At 36.8% G+C, this 15,660-nt stretch overlaps 1 long non-coding RNA gene across 1 annotated transcript in view; it reads right to left on the bottom strand.

Moving 5' to 3' along the window:
• The window catches only part of LOC114295354 (uncharacterized), a 30,610-nt gene extending 22,257 nt beyond the window's left edge, over positions 1–8,353 (bottom strand). The window contains exons 1-2 of the long non-coding RNA XR_014328823.1: positions 8,237–8,353; positions 5,798–5,858 (exon numbers count right to left, since the gene is read on the bottom strand). This is a non-coding gene — a long non-coding RNA (uncharacterized LOC114295354). The remainder of the gene's footprint in view (positions 1–5,797; positions 5,859–8,236) is intronic.
• Positions 8,354–15,660: the final 7,307 nt, after the last annotated feature.

Here is a 15,660-nt window from a genome sequence, read left to right as displayed (position 1 = left end):
TAGGGTTTCCCTATCCTATTTTGTCAGGAGCTAGGGTTTCACTACGCACACAGCGGTTTCAAACAACCTATGATCGGGTAAGTAACCTGTCCTAGTTTGGAATAGCCAGTATGGATTCCGATATGCACTAGGTCAAACGGTCAAAGAGGGTGCCCCGGTAAAACCGGGGTTTGTGTTCCCGTCGTGGCAGAGCCCGCAACCGGTCAGCCTTATGGCACGCTTCTCGAAGCGAGCCTCCGACAAACCGTTCAGGAATAGCATATGGCAAACACGGTGTCCTAGGCGCACCAATGCAAATGCAATGCAAAGAAACACACAAGCGTAGTCAAAACCAGATATCACGAGTTCGAGTCAAATTCTCTAACTCCCCAGCGGAGTCGCCAGAAACTGTAGACATCCCCGAACGCCCCGGGAGGGAAATCCCGTTTTGCTCGTTTGGGCTCACTACAGTTCAGACTCAAATGTTACGGTCCTATATCTAATCTCACAGAGTGCAATGCAAGACCGATGAATCATCAAAGAGTCCAAATCTGGCAAATCATTTTGGAAAATAGATTTTTAAAAAGAAGTGCCAAACATGGACTGCTTTGCCAGATACAGAGTCGCCACCTAAATATTTTATTTTTGGGAAAATTTAGGAAACCCTGACTCGTTTGCCTAAGGCCACGTGTCCGTCATCACCAAAGTTGCCTCAGCTCGGAAACTTGGGTACGATTGGGGAAGGTCACTTCGTGAGCACCCCCACTCGCCCGATCAAAGATCGGCCTCTACTAACCATGATATCGAGTTTTGAAAACATTATGTGCTCTTATTCCGGTTATTAACCTAGATTTACTACGTGATGCGCACAGCATACAAGTATAGATTGGATCGCCTGAATTAGAACAAAACATCTCATGTTCGTTTTGAAAAACGGTTTGAAGGTGCTACTCGCAAGTAGGCTAAGACGTGGATTTTGCCACCCTCGGGTGGGCTTAGAAAACATGATTTTGCCACTATCTAGTGGGCTTAAAACTCACAGTCAATGCATTATTTCAATTCAGATAATCTAACCTTCACCCACAGGCATTCAGGCAGATATATCACATAAGCACATAGCCTCATTGTAAGCATGCTATCATGGCAGTCACTCACACACATGCAAGGATGCTGAAACATAAAATTTACCGAGTACTCCAAGCCAAAACAAAAGCTATGTTAGAAATCCATGCATGATCCTAGCTATACAGAAATGCCTAATGCAACACATGCAAAATGCAACTAAAATAGGCTCAGCTATTCTACAGATGGCATGTGAAATGCTACAACTAACAAGTATTCAACTCGGAATTGAAATACAATACAGTTAGTATGATGCGCCGAGCCCGGTGCATGCAAGACAGATGAATGATGCAAACATGCAAACATAAGTATGCTAATTGAAACATGCCCTAATCTAACCATCGTAAGCTGATAAATAAAAGGGAGAAAGACGTGGGGTTAGAAGACATACATCACACACACGCACACTTATTACAATTGTGCCCTCGCTCGGAGGGTTCGAATGAATATTACACAACCAAAATAAATAACGAATTATTACACAACACTAATTACTTAACAAATGAACTAGGTAAGCAGAGTAAACTAGCATGCTATGCTATGTGCAATGGACTGCCTCAGCTCTACTCGGAATGATGGAGGGTGTATGCATGCTCAATTTGCCTTGTCGGTAAATTCCATCGTGATGCCTTGACTCGCCTTTGTTTGCAATTGAATCCAGAAACTTGCACAAAGCTCCGAGAGGCTGAAACTCTACTCTAGGAAGCTGTGGGAGGGCCACCGACCAGCTATTGGGCTTGGAGACCACCCACCGACCAGTTTATGTGGGAAAAACCAAAAGGAGTGGTCGGCCTGCCAGAAAAGTTGGTCGGCCAACCAGTTCCTGCCTCTAGTTTCTGATTTTTCTGCAACAAAGGCAAGAGAAAGAGAAAGCAAGGTATTTGCAACACATGTGTGCATGACCACCCTCCCCGTCATTGCACAAGCTCTAGGGAGTGTGGTCCTCGATTCTCGTGCCACCAATCACGTATCTCGATGCATAATGGCCGAGAAGTCGTATTGCATGACTCAATGTGAAATGAATGCACATATGAGCGCAACAAGGCCTAAACTCCATCATGGATAATCCGAAGCGTCGGCGATCGGGAATCGAGGCACGTTTTGTCACTTGGATTACGAAATGTCCCTCGTTTCCCGTGTTTGGACTAAACCCTACTCCAAACACAATGCAATATGCATGATATGCATGAATGCAATTCTAACATGCAATCCTAGATGCAATGCCACTGAATGACATAAACATGCAAGGGATGAAAATGCAAACATGCACCTAGCATATACAATGCTAACACTACATGGCATGCATAATGCTCATGAACTAAATGCGACTAACAACCTATGGCATACTCAATGCGACTAACAACCTAGCATACACAATGCGAGGAATGACATGGCATACACAATGCTAACAACATAACATGCACAACACATTGCAACATGGCATACACAATGCAAGTTGGACTTAAACCAATATGAGTGGACCTCAGCCACACTCAAATCAATGGCCATATGATGGAAATGAGACAACCGAAACACATGCAAACATGCACGATGCAAGGGACCGATCCTAAGGCATCAAATGCTACTCTACCAAAGCATGGCAAGGGATAAAAGATGGCATACAAACATACAATTTCCAGCTCTGAAATAATATGCTCAATGGTCCCGAATCATGGAAACATGTCACCCAATGCATGAAATAGGCCCCGAAACTCAAAACTAGGCAAATGCATTGAACCACAAGTATGCAAAGCAAGCATTATTTGATCATGAGGCATGAAAACAGAGCCAAGGCAGTCCTAAACATGCACCAAATCAATTTCAAGCATGGCCAAAAAGTGCTAACATGAAGGGCTAAAACAACATGCGACATAGGCTAGTAAGCATGGTTTACATGGCATTTATACGAAGCACAAGAGAGGTCACCAAACCAGCCACAAATAGGTACATGGTATGCTAAAATATGCCCAAATAACCACTGAAATGTATCCAATGCATGCAAAAATGATGGGCTCCTTTGGAGGGCCATGAGGTGGGTTACTCAACACATACAAGATAGACATGTAAAATGGCAAAACCAACTCTAGAAATCAGCTATGACATCCCTAAAACTCACCAAAAAGGCCCTGAAATGGGTCAATGAAACATGCAATGAAAGGTCCCCTTGAAAGGCCTTGAGGAGGATTGCTCCACACATGCATGAGGGACACAAAATATGGCCAAAAGGGCTCCGGACAGAGTTAAGGCAGACCTCAAAACTCACATAATAGGGCCTGAAACAAGACTTCAAAGCATGCAAGATGGAACCCCTTTGGAAGGCCAAAAGAACCAACAAACAAGACAAGGAGGGAGGGGGTCACCCCCCCTCTGATTTTGGCTCTCAAAATAGTGTGTTAGCCACTGAAAATCCATTGGATTTCAGTGGCTAGAAGGCCAAACAAAGCATGCAACAAAGGCCTAGATGCAAGGCTCAAAACAAGAGGTAAACAAGCATACAAGGAAGTAAATGACCTCAAACAGAAAAATTCCCTTAATCAAACATCAAGAGGGGCTCAAAATAAGACTCTTTTCAGTTTATGACAAATCTCGAAAATGCTCATAAGTGGGCTACGATATGAAGCAAAATAAGCCTACAAAGAGGGATAGAGCATACAAGGAGGTATATGACCTCAAACAGAAAAGTGTCCTTAATCAAACTTCAAGAGGAGCTCAAAATAAGACACTTTTTAGTTCAAGACGAAACCCAGAAATGCATGAAAATAGGGCTAAGTTATGAAGCAAAATAATACAAAAAAAGGGGAAATGAGGACTTACCCTTGTAGCACAGCAATGCAGCATGTTCTGGACCAAGAAGGTGAGTCTTCAACCTCTGAAAAATAGCTCCAAGATGATTGAATGGATGGTGGAGGTGGTAGGCTATGAGGTGTGGTGTAATGGCCAAGAACAATGGGATATTTGAGCTTGGATGAGAGAGATATGGAGGGTGGAGTGTATATACCTTGGCTGGTTTTTCTAACCCTTGCAAATGGAGGGGGAATGTTGGTTTTATAGAGGAGAAGAGCCAAGACTTCTTAGAGAAGCCTCAAGAGAGTGTCAAAGCTTCTCAAAGAAGCTTAACCAAAAGGGTCAAGCTTCTTGAGGAAGCTAGACCAAAGGGGTAAAGCTTCTCCTTGAAGCTAAGCAAAAGGGTCAAATCTTCCTTTAGAAGACAAACAAGAGGGTGAAATCTCGGAGGAAGGGCCAAATGCTTCACAGCTGGTACAACTGTGTTGCACTCAGGAAGGCCAAAAAGCAGATGGCTAGCCGACCAGCCAAGGTGGTCGGCCGACCACTTCCCCTGGTCGGCCGACCAGGGGTCAAAAGGGTCAAGGAGGAATGCTGGTCGGCCATACTAGAAAGGTGGCCTCCTAGATGAGTAGAATATAGCTGTATGGTGGGAGACCAGAAAATGTTACCCAAGAGAGAGAAAAACCAGCTTTCTAGCAAGGTTCAAAAGGGTCAGGAAGAAAAGATGGTCGGCCTACCCATATTGGTGGCCTCCCAGATGAGTACAACACAATGGTGATATGGGAGACCAGAAATTAAGGTCCAAAAGTGAGAAAAGCAGCTTTCTGTCAAGAAAACCGGCTGGAGAAGAGAGAAAATGGTTTTCAAAAGAATTGCTGGTCTCCCACCATCCTACCACCTTCCAAATAATGAAAATAGGGTCCATACCAAAAATGAACACCAACCGATGCAAAACGAGGGTTCGGGGGCCAAAACACGCGGCCCGGGGCCCCGAAAACAGGCTGTTAGGTACCGGAAGTGGCGTACGAGCACGAAGGTGGTCTCTCGGGCCACAATGTCCCTCAAAAGAGAGGAAACAAGGTGTGTGCCAAAAACCGGAGCAAACGGATGTAGTTAAGCGGTCCCGAATTAAGGCACACGGCCGACGGCTCCGAATATCGGAAACTGGTCTCCAAACGGGAAAAATGGCCCACGACCACGAAACGTAGCCTACGGCCACTGAGAGATGGTCTATGAGACCTCTCCCTTCCTTCGAGAAGAGAAAACAGAGAAAACAGGACCTGGTTCGCAAACCGAGGCAAAACACAAAAGAGCCCCGAAGTCCGAAGGCAAGGCTCTCAGCCGAGCCTCCGCAACCTCAGAACGAGCACAATATGCATCATCACCGAGCGCTCAACCGGTGACGTCTGAGTCTTAAGGCCGGTCAAAAATGGGGTGTCTACATTGTCGCTCAAGCGACTAGACAAAATAAGTTGTTTTTCTCGAGCGCAAGAATCTTCACTCAAGCGTAGAATAAAATCTCCTAGAAGTTTTACAGACAGAAGACTGTCTCTAGAGCTCAGAAGTCTCACTTGAGCGAAGAACACTACCTTCCCAGTATCTCTGCAGGTCTGCAAAAGTATTGGGAGCTCATAAAGTTTGCTCAAGTGCAAGAAGCTTCGCTCAAGCGAAGAGGTCAAATTCTGGACAATAGTAGTTTGAACCAACTAGCAACCAACCTGTTCCAAACACAACCAAGACACTTCAATACCCAAACTCAATGAGAAATAAGGAGAAACACGGTATGAATATCTAAATAAGATAAATGAAACCCGGATTCAAAACATCAACGAGTCAGGTCTAAACCAAGAACGTTATAAAATCAAATCAATTGGTTCATGTTCATGCAATTAGAAGAATATAGAAGTACCTCTTAATTTGTGCAAGAGCAATTAATAAAACCTGTCTGGTTGAATAGAGTACAAAAGGAACTGCAAACAAACAAAATGATCTAATTTTTTTTGCTTAAATAGACAAAAAGTAATTAAAAAAGACAAAACCAAACAGTTCCTAAGTTAGGAAAGGCAAAAAGATAACATGGATAATTGTGTACTTCAAGAACCATGATCACAAATTCTGAATGCTCCTACTAATGCTAGAAGATAATAAAGTTCAAAATGTCTATCAGAATATTCATTTTACTTTGTAGAAAATTTATACACAATTGAGAATAGAAGAAAAATATAACCAGAAAGGCCTCTATGATAATTGATTTCTTCCATATAAAATAAGCAACAAAATTAAAACTCTCCCCAACTTCAACAACCATATACTTTATTGAATTTTAAAGGGAAAAAGAAAAAAGAAAAGACAAAAAATAGACTAGCACTTTGTATCACATCCTTAAACTGTGACAGATACCATGAAAACTAGGACTATTAACCTCCACCACGTGAAATGCCTCTAGAAATTAAAAAGATTTATATTAACTAGAGCTTCCTGCTATTGCAGTTTGATTTGATGTTATAAAGGCTCTTGTGTCCTTGCTAGATTCATATAAATCTGAAGCAGGTTCTGATAGTTTAAATGTTGTTGAAGTGACCTTTGAGAAGCCAAGCATAGAGACTCACTTTATTTTATCAGTATAAAATCCTAAGAATAACATCAAATATAGCAAAATATGTAGGCAAGAACTTGATGTGACACTTTCGAATCTCTTGGTCAAATGCCAACTGCTTTGGCAAAGAAAGATTTGACACCAACTAAAAAGAAGATAAGCAGATTTAATATCATTAATATCAGTTAAAAAGATGTCAGAAGATAAAAAGAAAAACAAATGCATCAAAATGAGAAGGAGAAAGGTATATAAAAGAAACAAATTCTCTAATACCACATGCATTGTTCAGCAGAAATTTATGTTATACAAAATCTTTATCAGTAGAAATTAATTACTAAGACTCTCTGTTGTTCATTAAAATTTTGATGAATGAAAACCACTTAAAATTCCACTCCAATAAACCATATAGTAATAAAAATAATAAAATGACTCTTAACAACATGTACAGCCATAACTGAAGCTAATGGATCATACGCAACTACAATTTTTGAAAACAAGAAAAACAGAATCAAGCAAAAACATATATAAAAATCAAAACTGAAGCTTTTGAAAAAGTACCAAGGTGTTTTTACCTCCACATAAAATGAACACAAGAAATAACAGAACTGAGATGACAAATCTCATCTTTGCAATGCCATTACAACATATTGTCGAGAACCTTGTAGACACAAAAAGTATATAGCATGATTCATCTTTTCTATACACAGAGAAACTATATAGATGAGAGAAAAAACAATCCAAAATCAGCAAAACGGAAATGAAATTAAAAATAAAATAAAAGAGAGAGAGAGAGAGAGAGAGAGAGAGAGAGAGAGAACAAAAGATAGCAATTGTATTCCACTTTCATAATAATAATAATAATAATAAATAATAATCACTTTGCCTAGATTTGTACTCACTTTGTCTATAAATAAATACCTATTTACACTGAGTTAGGCTGTGTTTAATTTTGGATTTATGAAAAAAATTATGAAAGCTTTATCAGGGCATAAGCATCACAACTCGACTGCGATTCATTCTCACATTTATCAATTTTTAATCTTTCTGTATAATATATTTGTATCAATCATTTGGCATTTGTTTAAAATTTGGTTAGCAATTCAATCTTCAAGTTGGATCTCAATTTTGGCCCAACACAAATCGAGGCTATCACTAGTCCTAAATTTAAGTGGCTAATAGAATGCCTCCATGGCTGTAATTTCTCTATGCGGTTGGATGTCTCATGCAACATGATGCAAGACTTTACTACTAAGAATAGGCTAGATAAGGGTTCCATTTTTCATCGATACATGGACACACAATCAACTAAAAATCACATCAATTGAAGAGAGCCCTAAAGCAGCAAAGCATCTACACATACCAAAAAAAAAACTAAAAATTAAAAAGCCAAAACTTTACATAGTCCCAAATATAAGAATAGTCAGAAATTTACAAAGAAGTGGCCATTTGATGTCGCCGAAGAAAATCTAAAGTAGGAAATCTAGGAGATTTTTCATGAGATCGAGAGGAAAAAAGAGAGACTGCCTTTAAAATAAATTATGACAAACCATTTTTGACACAATGCAATGATAGAAACCATTCCAAAACCCCTTTCAGAAAATAAAGATCATTTCAGAAACCCATTTCAATCATATAAGAAATTTAAAAATCAAACCATTTCATAACTGAATTCAAAACTATTTCACTCATCAGATCAAAAAAATAAAGAACCAGATTTCAGAAAAATAGAGAGAGAAATGGAAGTTTTCTTACCAGTGATGATGGTGGCCTGGAGCGACAGCTACGAAACCTAAGTCCAAGACTTGGACTGCGGCTATTCTTCTCATTCTCCCTCATTCTCACGGTTGGGGCTGCTGTGTTAATAAGAACTTATGTTTTTATTTATTTATGTATTTATATTATTAACCCTAAAATAATTACTCTCCTTGTTTTTATGATGATTATTGTTGTTGTTATTATTATTATTATTATTATTACATAATAAATTTATTTAAAGTTTAAGATTAATTAAATTACCTTCTAACAATATTTAATTTGCACTTTAATATTTATCACCAAAATATTTGAGACTTGTAAAATTATTATTATTTACATATTATTATTATTATTATTATTATTATTATTATTATATATTCAGGTTCTCACAAGGGGTTGCACATTCTGATTAAAACTAGGGGATTGAGTTTTTGTGACAGTTTGAATGACCATCGCAAATGAGAAAAAATATGCAAATAAAATTTTTTTGCAACGGATTAATAAAGAATCTCACAAAAAAAAATGCAAGACGAAAAGTTTTTTTTGGACGGGATAATGTACCATCACATATAATATTCTTTTTGTGACGATTTCGGGTTATCCGTCTCAAAAAATAAAACTTTGGCAACAGATTTTTTTACCGTCACAGAAGGTTTTTTTTGCTACATTTTTTAGACCGTCGCAAAAAGTTCCGTGTCTAAAGCCTTCTTTTCTAGTAGTGACAGTTACAGCTCCAATTAAAGAAAACATATCCACTAATGGATTTGTAGTCTTTATGTCAGATACCCAGTAAGTGCCTTTGTACCTTTCAAGTACAACTAGATTTTAAGTGTTATGCAACCCATAATCCAGGCTTCATCATAAGTACTTTAGTATCTAAAGATAGGCATTAGGATTACTCGTGTATTTATTTAGCTTGCTAACTGAATAGGTTATACCCAGCCTTATACAACTCATCAGATACTTTACACTTCTAATGACCCGAGAATATTCTAGCTGAAATACACTTTCGCCATTATTCTCGGCCAAATGTAGACTCAAGTCTACTAGTGTCTTCGATACACTCGTATCTGATTTATTAAATTTCTCAAGTATCTTATCAACGTAATGAGACTGAGAAAATATAAAACCACCAGATGTTCTGGTAATCTTAATATATACCCAGAATCACATCTACAAGGCCCATATCTTTTATGTCAAACTTAAAGTTTAACAACTTTTTGGTAGTATTGAATGTCTTCTCATAACTACCAACAATGAGCATGTCATCTACATACAAACACAAAATAACATATATCATTGTCAGTGTCTTTAACATAAACACATTTGTCAATACCTATTGATTATTAAAGATTTATTCAACTAAATTTTCATATATGAAAGTTATCCGAACATCCATCTTGATGTATCTCCAGACCTCGCACAATTGCGATCACACATACTATAACTATTGATCACGTATCAAAGTAATCTAGCCCTTTTTTTCACTAGTATCCTTTGATAACAAGTCTGTCTCATCGGCTTTCATTCACTTGCATCCCAAGGTTTACTACCTATGCAAGATCAAGTTAATTTAATAACTTCTTTCTAGAGAAATCGCAGCTTCAAAGAAGCTTTTAGTCTCACTAGCTACCATATAGGTTTAAGAAGATTAGACAGAGGAACTTTAAAGTCCTAGCATGTTAACATCTTCTAGGCTCATCTCTTTTCTCATGAAAAATTGCTTCCTCAATTCCATGATGGTATTCTTATGTAAATCTGAATATTAGATTTGTCCACAAGGAAACCAATATACACTACTATACTGTGCATAACCGTTGAACACAAAGTCTATAGCGACCCCGGTCTTGTCCTATTTGATTATAGTATCCAGACTTAGGTTCCGTAGATTCTGTCATTGTATAATTGTTGTTGTTATCCCTTATTTTCTCATTTGGAGTTAGGATGTGTTGGGCAGGTTTGTTTCAGGTTGGTTGGGTTTAGAAACCAAGTGTTGCTGTCCAGAATTTTGGATCTTCGCTCGAGCGAGGAGTTGGTCGCTCGAGCGAGCTGTTGTTTTTGGTTCTTCGCTCGAGCCGGAGTTTGGTCGCTCGAGCGAGAGTTTGCGTCTAGTATAGACCTGAAGTATTGCATTCTTGGCTCGAGCGAGATTTTCTTCGCTCGAGCGAGGTTTTCTTGTGTCTGGTCGCTCGAGCGACCATGTATTCGCTCGAGCGAGCCTGTCCAGTTTATATACGCAGCAGCGGGTTTTGATCAGTCTTTTTCATCTTCTTTTGATTCCAAACCCTAGGTCCGACCTCTCTCTCTCCCTACTCACCTTCTCTCTTAGGTTTGATCTATTTATAGTGTGTTTCTACCCTAGTTGCTTTATTAAAAAGATAGAGGGAGTCGAGGGCTTTCATTTAATCTAAACATTTGGCGATTTGGATCACATTGGTATTTGGGTATTCATCTCTGTCTTCTCCATTTGGGTTGTTTTCTTCGAGGTAGGGATTTCCTACTCCATTTTATAGGTTTTGTTCTAAGTTTTGGTATTTTGATATGTTGGGGTTACTTTGATAATTTTGGGAAAAACCCTAGTTGTATTAATTAATTAATTTGTATAATTAATTTAAGGGAATTGGGGAATTTGGTTAAATTCATGAAATTGAGGAATTCATTGATTAAATGGTGTAGTTGGATAATTTAAATCACTCGCCTATTGAATTGTTGATTTATTTATTTCCAAATCTAGAAATAACTGTTTTGGGCTATCGGTGGAGGATAGTCGTGATTGTTGTAGACATTGCATGTGGATTAGGGATAACTGAAACTAATCACTTTGGTTGAGTCATTCATTTTGACTGCTAAATTAATACAGACATTATGTGTATTGATTGTGTGTTATATGTTATGTGTTTACATACATTGTTTTGTGTGGGAGGAGATAGGGGATGTACTCCACGGTTTAGGGAAAGATAGGGGATGGACCTCTAAACCGGATTTTGTTTGGGAGGAGATAGGGGATGGACTCCATTAGCATCACTTTTATGTGTGCTTATTTATATTGAAGTGTTTTTATTGATACAACACTAAAATGTGTATCAAACTGGAAGTATGAAGTGTTTTGATTTGAGCTTGAGTCTCATTTGTTTGTTGACATTGGAAGAATGTGAATTTGATATATATAGTTCACTGTTTTAAGTTTGGCCAGGTTCTGAGTCATATTGATAATGTTAGAAAGTAAAACGTGTCTTAGACATTAATGTCATGAAACTGTATAAAGATGTAATTGATTATCTTGGTTAACCATCTATTGAATGCTATTGCTTTAATCAATGCTTATATTTGGTTTAGTATATTTCTACTGGGCTGTGGCTCACCCTATAGGGGAACATCATTTTCAGGTTCAGGTGATAAGCTACCTCCAAGGACTTAGCTTGGAAGGGACTTGGATTTTGAAGACTAATTTCAGTTGTTTGTTTTTATTTGTTAGTACATGTAAACACTCAAGCCTAGGGCTTTATTTGGATTTGAGTTAGAACTCATACTTTTGTTGTCCAAGTGTTGGCTTGGAAAGATGTAAGCCGGTAGGGTATTTAATTTGAGGTTACATGTAATGCTTTTATTGAGTAAGACTTTGATGAATATTATAATGAAATGTTTCCTCTCTATCATTGCATGCTGATGATATATATAATTAATGGGTTTTTTTTTTTTTGAGGGCGTTACAAAGTCAATAGATTTTTAGGCCTATCCTAACCATCTTGGGTTTAGGTATTGCCACATTTTGCATGACACCCCCACATTTGTAGAATTTATACAAAGGCTTTTGGCCTTTCCAAAATTTCATACAAGATTTTTGTACAATACCTAACGTCACAATGATTATGAGAATCTCAAAATCATATCACAAAAAGCACATTCCCAGACCGTCATCAACCGAATTAGGTCTTTTCCGAATTCAAGGCACCAAAACATATTTGGTCCAACCTATCACTCTAAAGCCAATAGCCTTACTATTAGGAAACACAAATCTAGTGTTCAATAGTCTACTACTCGGAACTTCATAACATGGTCAGTAGTCTTATCACTAGGAATCACTAATTTTTCAGCATGTGGTCAGTAAACTTTCTACTACTAGGAATCACAATATTTTAACCTGTGACTAGTAGTCACTTCACTACTAGGAATCACAACATCCTGGCATAGGAATAGTAGACTCTTTCATTACTAGGAATCATCATGTCTTGATATATGATCAGTAGCCTCTCCATAACTAGGAACCATCATGTCTTAACATATAATCAATAATCTGTTTACAACAAGGAATCACAATCTCATATCTGTGTACCCAGTAGTCTAACACCTCCTAGGAACCGCCAGTTTTCTATCTCTATGATCAGTGATCTTATACTCATTAGAAGCCACCAATTTAAGAATATATTTGGAATTATAAAAATTCAAAAAATATATCCACTCACCCTAACAGGTTGTCTCATCTTTGCTTTTAAGCAAAGTCATATAGCAATCGCACGTGCTATAATCGACACAAGGATAACATACTAAATGCCTCTAATTAATTCAGAGATATTATCATGCAATTATATGATTTCTTCTAATCACGCTTGATTTCTCTTGATCTTCCTATAAGAAACTTGCAAGGCTTAAGGTCGCCAAGTGGAACAACATTTCCTATTGTCACGTCTGAATCATAAAGTGGAACAACATTTCCTATTGTCACCTTTGAAACCATTTCTGAAAACTACAACATAATTTCAACTATTTTGTTTCTTTAGGAAATAAATTAGCACTAGGAAATCCCAAAGATTGAAATTTAATTCAAAACTTATTTCACCACTAACTTCAAAATCGAACAAGGTCATGAAAGTTTCCTAGAAAACTGGAAGGGTCATAATGGTTTCACTTAAAACTTAATTAACCTTAAACAAAACTTTTAAGAGCTTGTTGACTCATTGTCAATGAGAAACAAATTCATAATCAAGTTTCTAGGGAATAAACCAAGTTAAAAAAAGCAATTCCTAAGCAAATAAAAATTGCTACCAAAATTACACTACCTGTAAAAGTTAACCGGTACTCCAGGAACCGAGCCCATTATTTCTGAATAAAATTAGAAAATATTTTAGCTAATGCTAAAATATGGTTTTTTTCTCCTAAAACCAAAACACTTTGGAAATAATCAGATTGTAACCAAACACTTTTTCCAAACTTGGTTTTCTACCACTTTGGGAATAAATAAATTAAACTCAAACACTTCATCAAACTCCAAAGGTTTGAAACCTAATCCGTCTTAGTTGCCATTTCTAAACACATATCAAAAACCCTTTAGCCAAGCCAAAACTTTGGTTTCTATTACAGAAAACCAAAACACATTGGGAATAATAAAATTAATCCCAAACATTTTCTCTAAACCCAAAGGTTTGTAATTTCTTTTCTTCCTCATTTCCATTCACTGTGGTGAAACTATTACAAATTAGAAATTAAACCACTACAAATGGAAATGCAACTGTTACAATTACAAATTGTATAAATCTACAAAAACAGAATTCATGGTTGCATCCAGAATCGTTTGTTTAGCCAAGAACATGCTTCTCCACTTGAAATGCTTATCTTCGTATAAAATACATTACGAAACTTTATCCTCATTGCCACTAAATCGCAATGCTCACTGTTTATATATACACTTAGATACAAGATGAGTTAATGAACCAATAAAGTGAATATTGCACAAGTAATTTTAGCTACAACTCGCAATGTGTAATTCAAACAGCTATAGATACATTACAGATACAAGAATGTCATGAGTTGCATGGTTATAAATCAATTATACATATAGGAATATTATGGTCATAATATTGGCATTCCAACCATGCAACTATAAGCAAATATATATAACAATAAAGTTAAACTTTCACTTATCATTTCATGAATATAAAAACATTTTTGGAGTAATGTCCTTGATTCACATCAAGACATGAAAGAACTCACAATTGACACAATAAAAAATAAATAGAATGAATAAGAGTTAATATCTTTACAATGCCAAGTTATACCACCATGCGATAATACAACATAATCATAAGCAAGCTCAAAAATAAGACCATTATACTAGAAAAATCGAAACCGTTTTACCAAATTTTTTCCCAAAACAAACTTGTTTGGAGATATTCTTTATCATTGAAAACCTCTCGACTAGCCAAATCCCTTGAAATTCTCAATATCCAACCTTTTGTTTTTTTAAGAATTTAATTAATCAAATTAAATCGAAATTGTTACCAAACTTTCAAAACAACATACGAACTAAATCCAATATAATTCTCCACATTAAAGCAAATATTTCAATTCGCAAATATGACCAAAAAAATTGAAAGTCTAATCTTATTCCTGATTCCATGCAAAGGTAATCCTGTTCAAAACAAAAATTAGTAGTCCAATTTACTAATTACAATTTATTTTATTTGTTCATATTATATATCATCCTTTCGCATTTAGGTAAACCTGTAGAGAAAGTTAGCACAGGACAAAAAAAAAAAAAAAACAAATAAGAAACAAATCAAATAAATTAGTAAGAACCTTAAGTAATAAAATTCTTCTTTTATTTTATAAACTCCTAACAACTAAAGCACTAGCAATCAAATAACTCATGCAATAACACATAAACCAAGTTAATTTAGTGATCAGACGCCGAGCCTTCAATTCGCATAAAGAAACAGAAACACAAACAGATCTTCCTACGCCAAACAGATATAAACAATATAACATAATATACATGCAATGAATGTAAAATTTTCTCTTAATCACTCATTAGGCATTCTTAATCATAGTTTAATAGTTAATCACAAGTCGGGGTTGTTACACGGTCCATGACATATATGTGATTACGAGATCTCGTTAGCTACTTAATAAAGTAGTGATATATTTCATAATTGGTGTCTGGGACTGATGGAAGATGTTATGATATGTTCTATTGGATGTACCATTATTATGTTTAGATATGAGTATGATTATGTTATGATCTGTTTTATGGTTATGATATGTCCTGAATTCGTTCACTAACCTTTTTACCTTAATGTTATTCACTGGCTTTAGCTCACTGTGTGTGTGTATATATATATGTATAGGTGAGCGACATGAAGAGCAAGCCCAGAAGGAATCTTTTAGTCAAGCCACCATCTGAAGCCCTCGTGAGATTTTGGTTCCTCCGAGTTAAGGCTAGGTCTAGAAGACCGTTGTCAAGTTGGTGAACATGATGTTAAGTTTTTGGATATGTGTATATGTATATGAATGATTTTGTACAAGATGTTATGTAGATAATACAGGGTGGGTGAATTAACGTTGTGTGCATGTGTTACTTCATATAGATTCATAGCTTATTGGACTATTTGTTGTATATAATTTTATATCAAGCTTCCGTTAGTCCT

Source organism: Camellia sinensis, chromosome 5, assembly GCF_055761805.1.
Source record: "Camellia sinensis isolate YWXY chromosome 5, ASM5576180v1, whole genome shotgun sequence".
Taxonomy (NCBI): Eukaryota; Viridiplantae; Streptophyta; class Magnoliopsida; order Ericales; family Theaceae; genus Camellia; species Camellia sinensis.
The sequence above is the reverse complement of the archived record's forward strand: the minus strand, read 5'-3'. Positions and strand labels throughout refer to the sequence as shown.